The sequence below is a fragment of the Scyliorhinus torazame genome, chromosome 3, assembly GCF_047496885.1.
Source record: "Scyliorhinus torazame isolate Kashiwa2021f chromosome 3, sScyTor2.1, whole genome shotgun sequence".
In the NCBI taxonomy this organism is placed as follows: Eukaryota; Metazoa; Chordata; class Chondrichthyes; order Carcharhiniformes; family Scyliorhinidae; genus Scyliorhinus; species Scyliorhinus torazame.
The window spans coordinates 197,165,510-197,180,878 of NC_092709.1; the positions used below are offsets into that span (position 1 = coordinate 197,165,510).

The window sequence follows — 15,369 nt, forward strand, 5'->3', positions numbered from 1 at the left end:
CCTTTTCCCCCCTCTTCGCCCCCCATACTCGCCCCACCACTTTGTTTCAAACGTTCTTTTTTAATAACCCGCTTATTCCAGTTTTTCTTCCACAATAAAAGTCCACGCCTCATCCGCCGTCTCAAAGTAGTGGTGCCTCCCTTGATATGTGACCCATAGTCTTGCCGGTTGCAGCATTCCAAATTTTATCTTCTTTTGTGAAGCACCGCCTTGGCCCGATTAAAGCTCGCCCTCCTTCTCGCCACCTCCGCACTCCAGTCTTGATATACGCGGATCACCGCGTTCTCCCACCTACTGCTCCGAGTTTTCTTTGCCCATCTAAGGACCATCTCTCTGTCCTTAAAACGGAGGAATCTCACCACTATGGCTCTAGGAATTTCTCCTGCTCTCGGTCCTCGCGCCATCACTAGGTATGCTCCCTCCACCTCCAGCGGACCCGCCGGGGCCTCCGCTCCCATTAACGAGTGCAGCATCGTGCTCACATATGCCCCGACGTCTGCTCCTTCTGCACCTTCAGGAAGACCAAGAATCCTTAAATTATTCCTCCTCGCGTTATTCTCCAGCACCTCCATTCTTTCCACACATCGTTTATGGTGTGCCTCGTGCATCTCTGTCTTCACCACCAGGCCCTGTATGTTGTCCTCGTTCTCGGCAGCCTTTGCCTTCACGACCCGAAGCTCCCGCTCCTGGGTCTTTTGCTCATCCTTTAGCCCTTCGACCGCCTGTAATATCGGGGCCAACAGCTCCTTCTTCATTTCCTTTTTAAGTTCTTCCACGCAACATTTCAAAAACTCTTGTTGTTCAGGGCCCCATGTTAAACTGCCACCTTCCGTCGCCATCTTGGTTCTTGCTTGCCTTCCTTGCCGCTGCTCCAAAGGATCCACTGCAATCTGGCCACTTCCCTCTCCTTTTTCCATCCGTTTCCAGGGGGGATTCCCTTCTGGTTTACCGCACAGTGCTTCTAGCCGTTAAAATTGCCGTTGGGGCTGTTATTAAGAGCCCAAACGTCCGTTCCACCGGGAGCTGCCGAAACGTGCAACTTAGCTGGTCATCGCCGCACCCGGAAGTCGGCGGTCATCCTTAACCAAGCGGGCAGACCCGTGGCTTTCTTCTCCCGAACCCTCCACGCCTCAGAAATCCGCCACTCCTCAGTGGAAAAGGAAGCCCAAGCCATAGTGGAAGCTGTGCGACATTGGAGGCATTGCCTGGCCGGCAGGAGATTCACTCTCCTCACCGACCAACGGTCGGTAGCCTTCATTTTTCGATAATGCACAGCGGGGCAAAATTAAGAATGACAAGATCCTAAGGTGGAGGATCGAGCTCTCCACCTTCAACTATGAGATCTTGTATCGTCCCGGAAAGCTGAACGAGCCGTCCGATGCCCTATCCCGCGGCACATGTGCCAACGCACAAATATACCGCCTCCAAGACCTCCATGAGGACCTCTGCCACCCGGGGTTCACTCGATTCTACCATTTTATAAAGTCCCGCAACCTCCCCTACTCTGTGGAGGAGGTCCGTACAGTCACCAGGAACTGCCACATCTGCGCAGAGTGCAAACCGCACTTTTTCAGGCCGGATAGAGCACACCTGATCAAGGCTTCCCGCCCCTTTGAACGCCTCAGTTTGGATTTCAAAGGGCCCCTCCCCTCCACCGACCGCAATGCATACTTCCTGAACGTGGTGGACGAGTACTCTCGTTTCCCCTTCGCCATCCCCTGCCCCGACATGACAGCGGCCACAGTCATTAAAGCCCTTGGCACCATATTCACACTGTTCGGTTGCCCCGCGTATATCCATAGCGACAGGGGGTCCTCCTTCATGAGTGTCGAGCTGCGTCAGTTCCTGCTCAGCATGGGCATAGCCTCGAGCAGGACGACCAGCTACAACCCCCGGGGGAACGGGCAAGTAGAGAGGGAGAACGGCACGGTCTGGAAAACCGTCCTACTGGCCCTACGGTCCAGGGATCTCCCAGCTTCCCGGTGGCAGGAGGTCCTCCCGGACGCTCTCCACTCCATCCGGTCGCTGCTGTGTACCACCACTAACCAAACGCCTCATGAGCGCCTCCTTGTCTTCCCCAGGAAGTCCTCCTCCGGAACGTCACTGCCGATCTGGCTGGCGGCCCCAGGACCCATCTTGCTCCGAAAACATGTGCGGGCGCACAAATCGGACCCGTTGGTGGAGAGGGTTCACCTTCTCCACGCGAACCCGCAGTACGCCCGGCGTACCCCGACGGCCGACAGGACACGGTCTCCCTGCGGGACCTGGCGCCCGCCAGCAACACACACACACCCCCGACACCGATCATCCCCTCCCTACCACCGGCGCACCCCGCGACCGCCCCCTTCCCGGGAGGATCGGTCCTCCTCCCGTGCCCGCCCAGGAGTGAAACAGGAACGAACACCGAAACGCTCCCGGAGACGACAACGCCCGAACAAGCACCTGCACCACCACCGGGGCTGAGGCGATCGACGAGGAAGACGAGACCGCCCGCTCGACTCGGGGAATCCGCGTGACACCAAGAATGTTGTTGTAACAAAAAAACATTTTTTTGCTCATATTGTAAATAGTTCTCACAAACCTGTACATAGCCCAGTGTTGGGCTAAAGCTGTAGTAACACTGTCCGAAATTTGTTCCAGGGCCAGCCTTGTAAACCCCTACCACCATGGGAACCACCACCCTGCTGGGTTCCTTTTTAACAAGGGGTGAATGTGGTGGTATGTATTAGGGGTCATGTGGGACCTGTGAAGCCGAGATGCTATTGGCTGACAGATCCCGGGTCCTGGTTGGATCTGCCGACTTCTGGCTCCGCCCTGAAGGCGGAGTATAAGAACCCGAGCTTCTCCCCGCAGCTTCATTCTGTTGCTGAGCTGCTGGGGACAAGCATCGCTTAATAAAGCCTGGATCGACTTCATCACTTCTCGTCTCTCGTAAGTCATTGTGCACGACACTGCCTCAGCTATTCCCCTCTGCCTCCATGTATAAAATCCCCATTTCTGCCTGTAATCAGCCTACCCCTCACCTTGTGGCTCTTTTACTGTTTATATTACTACAGAAAACTTTTGGATTCCCTTCCTTGTTATCTGCCAGTCTCTTCTCATACTTTCCCTTATCTCCTCTTATTTGCTTTTTCCATTCCTCTCTGAAACTTTTACATTCAGCCTTGTTCTCAATTATATTATCTGCCTGACATCTGCCAGAAAGACAATTTTCCTTTTTCATCTTAATCTCTACCTCTTTTATCATCTAGGGAACTCTGGATTTGTTTGCACTTAATTTCCGTTCTGTGAGAATGTGGGCGGGATTTACTGACCACCCCACTGTGTGTTTTTGGGTGGCGGACGCCAGGAGGATCTCCCGACCCTGCCATTGTCAATGGGATTTCACGGTGGCAGCACCCCTCGGTGTGCCGGCGTGGCATCGGGATTTCCCGCCAGTGTGAACAGCTGGTATATCCCACCCTGTTCTTTGACTGAACGTGACTGTACAATATCTCTTTAAAGGCATCTCATTATTCAGTATAGACGAATCTACGATTCAATCTGGGCATCATCCATTCTTACGCCACTAAAGACGGGTTTTCCCGGTTAATTATTCTTGCTCACCAATGTTGCTTTTCTTTTTCCTCAGCCAGTCTAAACCTTATGAAATAATTAACCCTGACCGTAATATTCCCCTACTGACACCTGATCCACTTGGCACAGCTCATTCCCAAAAACTAGATCCAACTATGTCTCCCTTCTCATTGGATTGGAAACATACAGCTGGAAAATTATCCTGAATGCACTCAAGAATCACTTGTCCCCCTCTGCCCTTTGCACTATGGCCACCCCAGCCTATATTCAGATGATAGTTATATCTAACCATTATTATAACTAACCGATGATTTTTGCATTTCATAGAATTTACAGTGCTGAAGGAGACCATTTGGCCCATCGAGTCTGCACCAGTTCTTGGAAAGAGCATCCTACCCAAGCCCACGCCTCCAAGCTATCCCCATAAAACCAGTAACCCCACCTAATCTTTTAGACACTAAGGGCAATTTATCATGGCCAATCCACCTAACCTGCACATCTTTGGACTGTGGGAGGAAACCGGAGCACCCGGAGGAAACCCGCATAGACACGGGGAGAACTTGCAGACTCCGCACAGACAGCGACCCAAGCCTGAAATCGAACCTGGGACCCTGGAGCTGTGAAGCAACTGTGTTAACCACTGTTCTACTGTTCCCCTTCTCATTCTCAGATTGTGACCCTGGTTCTGGACTCCCCCGCCATCAAGAACATACTTCCTGCATCTACCTGTTAGAATTTCATATGTATCTCTACGATCCCCCCCTCTTCTCAACTATAGCGAATATAATCCTAACCGACTCAATCGCTCCTCATATGTCAGTCCCGCCATCCCAGGAATCAGTCTGGCTGCACGCCCCTCCATAGCAAGTACATCCTTTTCAAATAAAGAGACCAAAGCTGCACAGAATATTTCAGCTGTGGTCTCACACATGCCCTGTGTGGTAGTCAGTATTAGAGGTATTACGGTACTCTGTAATGCCGGAAGACCATTGGTGTGGAAGGTACTCTGTTCTCATTGGTTAAGCCTGTCTGCTGGCTCCGTCCAGCAAGGCGGGGTATAAGAGCCCATGTCACCCCAGCAGCTGCCTTCTGTCCCTGCGCTGCTGGGGGAAACATCCAGTGTAATAAAGCCTTCAATTGTCTCCAATCTCGCTTCTGGAGTTATTGATCGAGCATCAATTTATTACACTAGATTTTAAAGAATGGAGCTCCGAATCAAGCCGGTGTGTCTGCAACTCAGCCCCCACACGGCAAACTCAGTGGCAACCTTCAAGCACTGGCTGGCGTGCTTCAATGGATATCTCGGGACGGCCGAAAACACACCCACGGAAGACCAGAAACTACAAATTCTTCACTCAAGGGTGAGCCCAGAAATCTACACCCTCATCAAGGATGCGGACGACTTTGAGGCTACTGCAATGGATCTGCTGAAAGGACATTATATTCGCCCGGTAAACCAGGTCTACGCCTGACACCTACTAGCGACGAGGCGACAAATCCCTGGGGAATCGCTGGAGGAGTTCTACCATGCGCTCCTGGTGTTGGGGAGAAACTGCAGCTGCCCGCAAGTTTCGGCGAGCGACCATACAGAACTTTTGATCCGGGATGCTTTTGTTGCAGGTATGCTGTCCTCCCAAATCCGCCAGCGATTGCTGGAGAAAGAGACACTCGGCCTCAAGGAGGCACGGGCCCTTGCCAGCTCCTTGGATGTGGCCTTCCGAAACGCCCCCGCTTACGCCCCCAACCGCGCGGCAGCGTGGAACCCCCCCGCGGCCGATCCCGAGGCATCTCCCATCCACCCACAAGCTTGTGCTATGAAACGGCCCGGCAACCCCGGGGGGGTCCCCTCTGCGATTTTTGCGGGCAAGCCAAGCACCCCCAACAGCGCTGTCTGGCTCGCTCATCCTTCTGCAAAGGATGCGGCAAAGAGGGCCACTTCGTGGGGGTATGTCAGGCCCGGGCGGTCACTGCGGTCTCAGGAGGTGAACACGGACCGTCACCACAACCCTCTCCACGGGTCCCGTGCGGCCAGCAGGTGCCGCCATCTTCCTCCTCCAGGGCCACGTGTGGCCTCCGGGCGCCGCCATCCTGTCTCTCGGACACCACATGGGATGGATGGGCGCCGCCATCTTGTACACCCCCAGCCATGTGCGACCAGTGGGCGCCGCCACCTTGGCTGGACTCTCAGGACCCCAATTCAGATGACCACACACCGCCCGAAGAGAACATCCAATTGCTGCCACGACTAGCCTCGGTCACCCTGGACCAGTCTCGGCCCCGGCCACTCTCGACTGCAACAACGACGTTGATCATCAATGGGCATGAAACGTCCTTTCTGATCGACTTTGGGAGCATGGTGAGCTTCATACACCCCGACACAGTAAGGCGCTGTTCTCTCCCCATTCACCCCGTTTACCAAAAAATCTCCTTGGCCTCCGGGTCTCATTCAGTAGAAATCAAAGGGTTTTGCGTAGCGGACCTCACGGTCCAGGGAAGGGAGTTTAAAAACTACCTGCTCTACGTCCTTCCCCACCTCTGCGCTGCCACACTCCTAGGGTTAGATTTTCAGTGCAACCGCCAAAGCCTAACTTTCAAATTCAGTGGCCCTATACCCCCACCCCCCTCACTGTCTGCGGCCCCGCGACCCTCAAGGTCGATCCGCCTTCCCTGTTTGCGAACCTCACCCCGGATTGCAAAGCCGTCGCCACCAGAAGCAGACGGTACAGTGCCCAGGACCGGACCTTTATTAGGTCGGAGGTCCAGCGATTACTGAGGGAAGGTGTAAGTGAGGCTAGCAACAGCCCCTGGAGAGCTCAAGTAGTGGTTGTGAAGACAGGGGAGAAGCATAGGATGGTCATAGACTATAGCCAGACCATCAACAGATATACGCAGCTTGACGCGTACCCTCTCCCCCGCATATCCGACCTGGTCAACAGGATCGCGCAATACAAGGTCTTTTTCATGGTGGATATAAAGTCCACCTACCACCAGCTCCCCATCCGCCCGAGCGACCGCAAATACACTGCTTTCAAAGCAGATGGGGGGCTCTACCACTTCCTAAGGGTTCCCTTCAGTGTCACTAATGGAGTCTTGGCCTTCCAACGAGAGATGGACCGAATGGTTGACCGGTACGGTTTACGGGCCACATTCCCGTACCTCGATAATGTCACCATCTGCGGCCACGACCAGCAGGACCACGACACCAACTTCCGAAAATTCCACCATACCGCAAAAATCCTTAACCTCACATATAACAAGGATAAATGCGTGTTCAGCACCGACCGCCTAGCCATCCTCGGCTACGTAGTGCATAATGGAGTTATAGGCCCAGACCCCGAACGCATGCGCCCCCTTATGGAGTTCCCCCTCCCTCACTGCTCCAAGGCCCTGAAACCCTGCCGAGGGTTTTTCTCTTATTATGCTCAGTGGGTCCCCAACTATGCGGACAAGGCCCGCCCGCTGAGCCAATCCACGGTTTTTCCCCTGTCGAAAGTGGCCCGCCAGGCCTTCAGCCGCATCAAAGCAGACATTGCAAAGGCCACGATGCGCGCCATCGACGAGTCCCTCCCCTTCCAGGTCGAGAGCGACACGTCCGACATAGCTCTGGCGGCCACTCTCAACCAAGCGGGCAGACCCGTGGCCTTTTTATTTAAAAAATTAAGAAAAAATAAAATTTAGAGTACCCAATAATTTTTTCCAATCAAGGGGCAATTTAGCATGGCCAATCCACCTATCCTGCACATCTTTTGGGTTGTGGGGGCGAAACCCACGCAAACATGGGGAGAATGTGCAAACTCCACACTGACAGTGACCCAGGGCCGGGATTCGAACCCGGGTCCTCAGCGCCGTAGGCAACAATGCTAACCACTGTGCCACTGTGCTGCCCCTGGCCTTGTTCTCACGCACCCTCCACGCTTCAGAAATCTGCCATTCCTCAGTTGAAAAGGAGGCCAAGGCCATAGTAGAAGCTGTGCGGCATTGGAGGCATTACCTGGCCGGCAGGAGATTCACTCTCCTCACTGACCAACGGTCGGTTGCTTTCATGTTCGATAATGCACAGCGGGGCAAGATAAAAAACTACAAGATCTTACGGTGGAGGATCGAACTGTCCACCTACAACTATGAGATCTTGCATCGGCCCGGGAAGCTAAATGAGCATCCTGATGCCCTATCCCGCGGCACATGTGCCAACAAATAGACCGCCTCCGAGCCCTCCACGAAGACCTCACTCGATTCTTCCATTTCATCAAGATCTGCAACCTGCCCTACTCCATCGAGGAGGTCAGGACAGCCACCAGGAACTGCCAAATCTGCACGGAGTGCAAGCCGCACTTATACAGGCCAGAGAAAGCGCACCTGATAAAGGCTTCCCGTCCCTTTGAACGCCTCAGTATGGACTTCAAAGTCCACCGCCCGCAACATGTACTTCCTGAACGTGATTGACGAGTACTCCCGGTTCCCATTCGCCATCTCCTGCCCCAACATGTCTGCAGCCACCGTCATAAAAGCCCTCCAATGTATCTTTACACTGTTCAGTTTCCCCGCCTACATACACAGCGATAGCGGGTCCTCCTTTATGAGCGACGAACTGCGTCAATTCCTGCTCAGCAAGGGCATTGCCTCGAGCAGGATGACCAGTTACAACCCCCGGGGAAACAGACAGGTAGAGAGGGAGAACGGAACGGTCTGGAAGACGGTCCTACTGGCCCTACTGTCCAGGAATCTCCCAGTCTCCCGCTGGCAGGAGGTCCTTCCGGATGCTCTCCACTCCATCCGGTCACTGCTGTGTACCATGACCAACCAAACACCTCACGAATGTCTCCTTGTCTTCCCTAGGAAGTCCTCCTCTGGAACCTCGCTCCCGACCTGGCTGGCAGTTCCTGGACCCATCCTGCTCCGCAAACACGTGCGGGCGCACAAATCGGACCCATTGGTCGAGAGGGTCCATCTCCTCCACGCTAACCCTCAGTATGCCTACGTGGCGTACCCCGATGGCCGACAAGATACGGTCACCCTACGGGACCTGGCGCCTGTGGATCCCCACACATACCCCCACCACCAGTCCCATCCTCCCTCCCACCGGCGCACCCCACAGCCGCCCCCTTCCCAGGTGGATCGGTTCTCCCACCGGTCCCGTCTAGGGATGACGAAGCTGCCGAAGAAGCCAAAGCCACACTCCCGGAGTCTCAGATGCCTGAGCCGGCGCCTGCATCACCACCGAAGCAGAGAACTACCAGGGACCCCGATCGACTAATTGCTTCATTCTGAAATGTAAATAAATTTTGTAAATCGTTGTGATGTAACGAGGCGAAACACTGTATGGAGGTCTACCAGGTACTTTCATAACCTTAACTTCTACCACTCTGTAATGCAAGGCCACCACCCTCGCCGGCGCCACCACCCCAGCCGGACTCTTTTTATAACAGGGGGTGAATGTGGTAGTCAGTATTAGAGGTATAACGGTACTCTGTAATGCCGGAAGACCATTGGTGTAGAACGTACTTGTTCTCATTGGTTAAGTCTGTCTGCTGGCTCTGCCCAGCAAGGAGGGGTATAAGAGCCCGTGTCGCCCCAGCAGCTGCCTTCTGTACCTGCGCTGCTGGGGGAAACATCTAGTGTAATAAAGCCTTCAATTGTCTCCAATCTCGCTTCTGGAGTTATTGATCGAGCATCACCCTGTAAGACATCCTGAATCCTCTTGCTACTGAAGGCCAACATACCACTTGTCTTCTTCACTGACTGCTGCATTTGCATGCTTACTTTCAGCGACTGATGGACAAGGACGCCCAGGTCTCATTGCACATTCCCCTCTCTCAATCTATACCCAATTCAGATAATAATCTGCCTTCCTGCTTTTGCTCCCAAAATTACATTATACTGCATATGCCATGCATTTTCCCACTCACTCAAACCACACCGAAGCATCTCTGCCTCCCCCTGACAACTCACCCAACTTCGTGCCATGTGCAAATTTGGAGATATTTTTATTTCCCTCATCTAAATCACTATTGTACATTGTGGATAGCTGGGGTCCCAGCACAGATCCCTGTCGTACCCCACTTGTCACTGCCTGCCACTTAGAAAAAGCCCTGTTTATTTCTACTCATTATTTCTGTCTGCCACCAATTTTCTCCCCATCTAAATATGCTTCCCCCAATTCCATATGCTTTAATTTTACACGCTAATCTCTTACATGGGATCTGGTCGAAAATTTTCTGAAAGTCAAAATAAACTACATTCACTGGCACCCCCTCATCAACATTACTAGACATATACTCGAAGAATTCCAGGAGATTTGTCAAGCATGAATTCTCTTTTGCAAATCTATGCTGACTCTGTCCGATACTGCCACTGCCACTGTTTTCCAAGTGTTCTGCTATTAAATGTTTTATAATAGATGCTAGCATTTTCCCCACTACTGATGTCTGGCTGATTGTTCTATAATTGCCTGTTTTCTTTCAATTTCCCTTTCTGAGTAGCGTGGTTACATTAGCTAGCCCCCAATCTATAGGAACTATTCCAGAGTCCATAAAATCTTGGACGATGACCACCAATGCACCCACTATTTCGAGGGCACCAGACCCTGGGGATTTATCAGCCTTCAATGTCATCAATTTCCACACCACCATTTCCCTACTTATACTTATTTCCTTAAGTTTCTCCCTCTCACTGAACCCTGTGTTCCTCAACATTTCTGGTACGTTATTTGTGTCCACCGAACAATGTAATTGCACCTTATTCGTTCTTCAGCTCTAGCCAATGTCCTTGTCCCCTCTGGGACATCAGGGATTGGGATTTTCCACACAACCGGCTGTGTGTTCTGCGGCAGCAGAGGCAGTCTGCCTTTGACTGGCAGGGGAACATTTGTCCCACTGTTGTCAATGGGGTTTCCCATTGAATACATCCTTTGCTTTTGGGAAACCAGCATGGATGCGCCTTCGGCGTGACTGGAAGGTCCCAATGGCGTGAACAGCCAGAAAGTCCCGGCATCTCTGTTCAGCACTGCAGTGGGCAGAGGTGGGCATTGCCAAGGTGCTCCACAGCATGTCCTCATCGCAGAGGAATATGTCCAAGACACAGGTGGATATTAGCAAGGCACTATAGAGCGTGACCCGGTCACAGAGGCGCATCGCTGAGGGCGTCCACACCATGGTACAGACAATAGGGCGCCATCAGGCCTCACAGAGTCAGGTGAAGCAGAGGCCCCTGGAGCTCAATCCATCTGCCCCTCCATCCCAACTTGAGCGCCTAATCCCTACGGGCACAGACGGGGAGGAGGGAGCGCAGGAGGGCAAACCGGCTCCGCACTACAGGGAGACGCTGGCGATCACCAGCTCTCCTGATTCCCCCTCCTGACAATGGCGTGTCTTGGGGTCAGTGGGTGGAACAGGGTGGCACGGCGAGGCAGGTGCCAATGGCTAGTCAGCCTGGGCCCTCCAGCCCCAGGCCCTCCAGAGGACATCCGCCTGGGGTGCCAAAGGGCATAGGACACGGTAAGCCACAGGCTAACACCATCTCAGATGTGTACCCTGGGGACACACCTAGAGATAGCGGCACAGCACGGAGGGCTAATCAGATACTGAGAGGGTACTGGGGGACAGGGGGAAAGGTGGCACCATCTGTAGCGAGGGACAATTAGGGTCATGATTGTTGACCATTGAAACACATTACACCCGAGACATGCAAAGCCTCTGTTACATTATTCCACACTGAGGGCAGACCCGCAGCCCGATCCCCCTGTTGCCTTCCCCCGGTCCAGCCCCCTGGGCATGGTGGTTCTGGTTTGGCACACCTCCCCCCAGGGCAAACCTCATGCAGGTGATGGGTGTGAGCACGATGTCAGCAGACAGACAGAAGTCAGACTATGGCATTGATTGATGAGCACATAGGTGCATGATCTTGAGTTGAATGTTCAGGGAGGACACAAGTTGAATGTTCAGGGAGTGGAACCCCTTCCTGCTAATGAAGGGTGCACTTGGACCACCCGGTGCACACAAGGTGACATGCATAGCATCTATTACCCTCTGGACCTGGGGCATCCCAACGATTACGGAGAATCCTGGTACCTGGGCATCTTGATGGACCTGGTCCAGGTCAGTGTTTATATCGTCAACTGCCCAGGAAAACAGAGCATGGGTGACTTCACGGCTGCACTTGTGGGCTGTAGGTTGGGATGTGCCACACATGTCCCTGCTCGAACATTGGAATGAACCCGAGGTAACAGCGGGGAAGAAGCTGTTTTTGAATCTGTTAGTGCATGTTCTGCATCTACTGCCCGATGGAAGAGGTTGGAAGAGAGAATAATCCGAGTGGGAGAGGTGTTTGATTATGCTGCCCTCTTTTCCAAGGCAGCAGGAGGAGTCGACAGAGTCAGTGGATGGGAGGCAGGTTTATGTGAGGGACTGGGTTGTGTTCCCGACTCTCTGTAGTTTCCCATGGTCTTGGGCCGAGAATTGCCATACCAGGCTGTGATGCAGCCAGATAGAATGCTTTCTATGGTGTATCTGTAAAAATTGGTAAGAGTCAATGTGGACATGCCAAATTTCTTTAGTTTCCTGAGGATGTATAGGCTCTGTTGTGCTTTTTTGGTCATAGCATCAAAGTGGGTGGACCAGGTCAGATTGTTGATGATGTGCACACCTAGGAATTTCAAGCTGTCAACCATCTCCACCTTGGCCCCGTTGATGCTGACAGGGGTGTGTACGATACTTTGCTTCTGGTGGCACAGTGGTTAGCATGGCTGCCTCACAGCTCCAGGGACCCGGATTCAATTCCAGCCTCGGATGATTGTCCATGTGGAGTTTGCATTTTCTCCCCCTGTCTGCGTGGGTTTCCTCCGGGTGCTCCGGTTTCCTCCCACAGTCCAAAGATGTGCAGGTTAGGTGGATTGACCATGGTAAATTGCCCCTTCGAGTCCAAAAAGTTAGGTCAGTTTCCTGGGATAGGATGGAGATGTAGGCTTAAGTAGGGTGCTCTTTCCAAGGGCCGGTGCAGACACGATGGGCCAAATGGCCTCCTTCTGCACTGTAAATTCTACAATTCTATGATTCCTGAAGTCAATGACCAGCTCTATAGTTTTGCTGATGTTGAAGGAGAGATTGTTATCATTACACCATGCCACTAGGTTCTCTACCTCTCTCTTGTACTCTGACTCATCGTTCGAGATCCGACCCATTACAGTTGTGTCATCAGCAAACTTGTAGATGGAGTTGGAGCCAAATGTTGTCATACAGTCGTGTGTGAATAGGGAGTGTAGCAGGGGGCTAAGTGTGAAGCCTTGTGGGGTTCCAGTATTGAGGACTATCGTGGAGCAGGTGTTGTTTATCCTTACTGATTGTGGTCTATGGGTCAGGATGTTGAGGGTCCAGCTGCAGAGGGTTGATATGAGCTTGGTTGGGATTATGGTGTTGAAGGCGGAGCTGTAGTCAATGAATAGGAGTCTGACGTAGGAGTCCTTGTTGTCAAGATGCTCCAGGAATGAATGTAGGGCCCGGGAGAAACTTTCTACTGTGGACCGGTTGTGTGCGAATAGTTAATAGCCTATTTTCTTTCAAAAATGAATGACGAACTTTGAACATGTTTTCACAACCATCCTTCTGAACCAAAGCTGAGCAGATATTTGTTAAAAATCAAGATTAATGAGACATGGTAGTGATTTACCACAAACACACTATCAATTGGATGTTTCTTCTGTCAATATTATTGTGCAAATGCTTAACACATTTGAATCACATATTATATTGGTGGAATTGAGCCACTTATGGTAAATGGGTTAAATAGCAGATAATAATTTGATATGTACAAAAACAACATTTGTCCAATCTCATGAATGGTAATATTAGTCTTATTCTGCAAATCTCCTTGCACCGATAGTCAGTAGATGTGTGAGAATTTGCTCATTTAATTTATTATTTTAGACTGTAATTTATGATCGGTTCTTCTAAATTGTATTATATTCATTCATGTGTTCTGGGCATCACTGATTAGAACAGCATTTATTGCTTATCCGTAATTGCTCTTGAAAAGCTGGTGGTGAGCTGCCTTCTTTGGTCATGACAGTCTATGAGGTTAGATACATCCACACTGCTGTTAGGGAGGAAGTTCCAGCATTTTGATCCAGCGACAGCGAAGGAACGGCAATATGTTTCCGAATCATGATGGTGGATGGCTTGGAGGAGAACGTCTGGCGGTGGTGTTCTCATGTGTCTGTTGCCTTTGTCCTTCAGATGATAGGATTTGTAGGTTTTGAAGGTGCTGCTTAAGGAGCCTTGGTGGGTCCCTGAATTGCATCTTGTAGACGGTACACGCTGCTTCACTGTGATTGAAGGAGTGAATGTTTGTGGATGGGCTGTCACTCAAGTGGGCTACTTTATCCTGAATGGTGTCAAGCTTCTTGAGTGTTGTTGGAGCTGCAGTCATCTGGAAAAGTGGAGAATATTCCACCAGATTACTGACTTGTGCTTTGAAGATGATGGACAGGCTTTGGTGGGGTAAAGAGGTGAGTTACACATTGCAGGATCCCTCGCCTCTGACCTGCTCCTGTAGCCACAGTATTTATATGGCTAGTCCAGTTGAGTCCTGGTCAACGATAACCCCTAAGATGTTGATGGTGGGGAATTCAACAATGGTAACACCATTGAATGTGAAGGGGTGATGGTTAGATACCCTCTTGTTGGAGCTGTTCATTTCCTGGCACATGTATGGTACGAATGTTACTTGCCACTTGTCAGCCTAAAGCTGGATAATGTCCAGGTTTTGCTGCATTTGGACATGGACTGCTTCAGTATCTGAGAAGTCACGAATGGTGCTGAACATTGTTCAAGCACCAGCGGACATCCCCATTTCTGACCTTATGATGGGAGAAAGCTCGTTGACGATGCAGCTGAAGATAGTTGGATCAAGGACACTACCCTGAAGAACTCCTGCAGTGATGTCCTGGAGCTGAGATGATTTATTTAATGAAGATCCAACTACTTGGTTGGATGTTCCAATCTTAACTATAGGCTCTGCGTTCTACGTTCATGTATTATAAACTACTAACAGGAAAATTATAGTGAAAATTGTCTCTCATATTTTAGGTTTATTTCCTTTGCCTAAAAGTTTATTAACTTTAAATGTTTTATGATCATGATGCCAATTTGTATTACTGCATTTCAGACCCTCTGCTCAAATAACTGAAATTATAAATTCAAAAGCAACATTCCAATTGTGATATCAATTTGTCTCAATTTGTAAAAGGAAACTATATGTGCAGGCTTTAATACTTTTGAACATATCAGTTCATTCGTTGTTTGTTGATAAGATGTGTGATTTAGATGATGGGTTTAACTGTATTGCAACCAAATCTGCTGATAATATGAAGATGTAAAGGAAAGTAAGCTGTGAGGAGGATACAAAGAACCTGCAAAACCGTATGGTTAGATTAATTATGTGGGCAAAATATTTGGCAGATGGAATATAATGTAGGAACATTTGAGGTTGTTCACTTTGGCAGGAAGAATAGTAGAGCAGAATATTATTAAAATAGAGAGAGATTGCAGGATGCTACAGTACAGAAGGGACCAGGGTGTCCTTGTACATGAATCATGAAAAGTTAGCATGGGGTACAGCAAATAATTACAAAACTGTAAGGATCATAAGAACATAAGAACTTAAGAGCTAGGAGCAGGAGTAGGCCATCTGGCCCCTTGAGCCTGCTCCGTCATTCAATGAGATCATGGCTGATCTTTTATGGACTCAGCTCCACTTTCCGGCCCGAACACCATAATCCTTAATCCCTTTATTCTTCAAAAA

At 50.8% G+C, this 15,369-nt stretch overlaps 1 protein-coding gene across 3 annotated transcripts in view; it reads left to right on the top strand.

Moving 5' to 3' along the window:
• The window catches only part of LOC140408879 (gamma-aminobutyric acid receptor subunit beta-1-like), a 609,207-nt gene that overhangs the window by 14,067 nt on the left and 579,771 nt on the right, over positions 1–15,369 (top strand). The gene's annotated exons all lie outside the window — the stretch shown is intronic.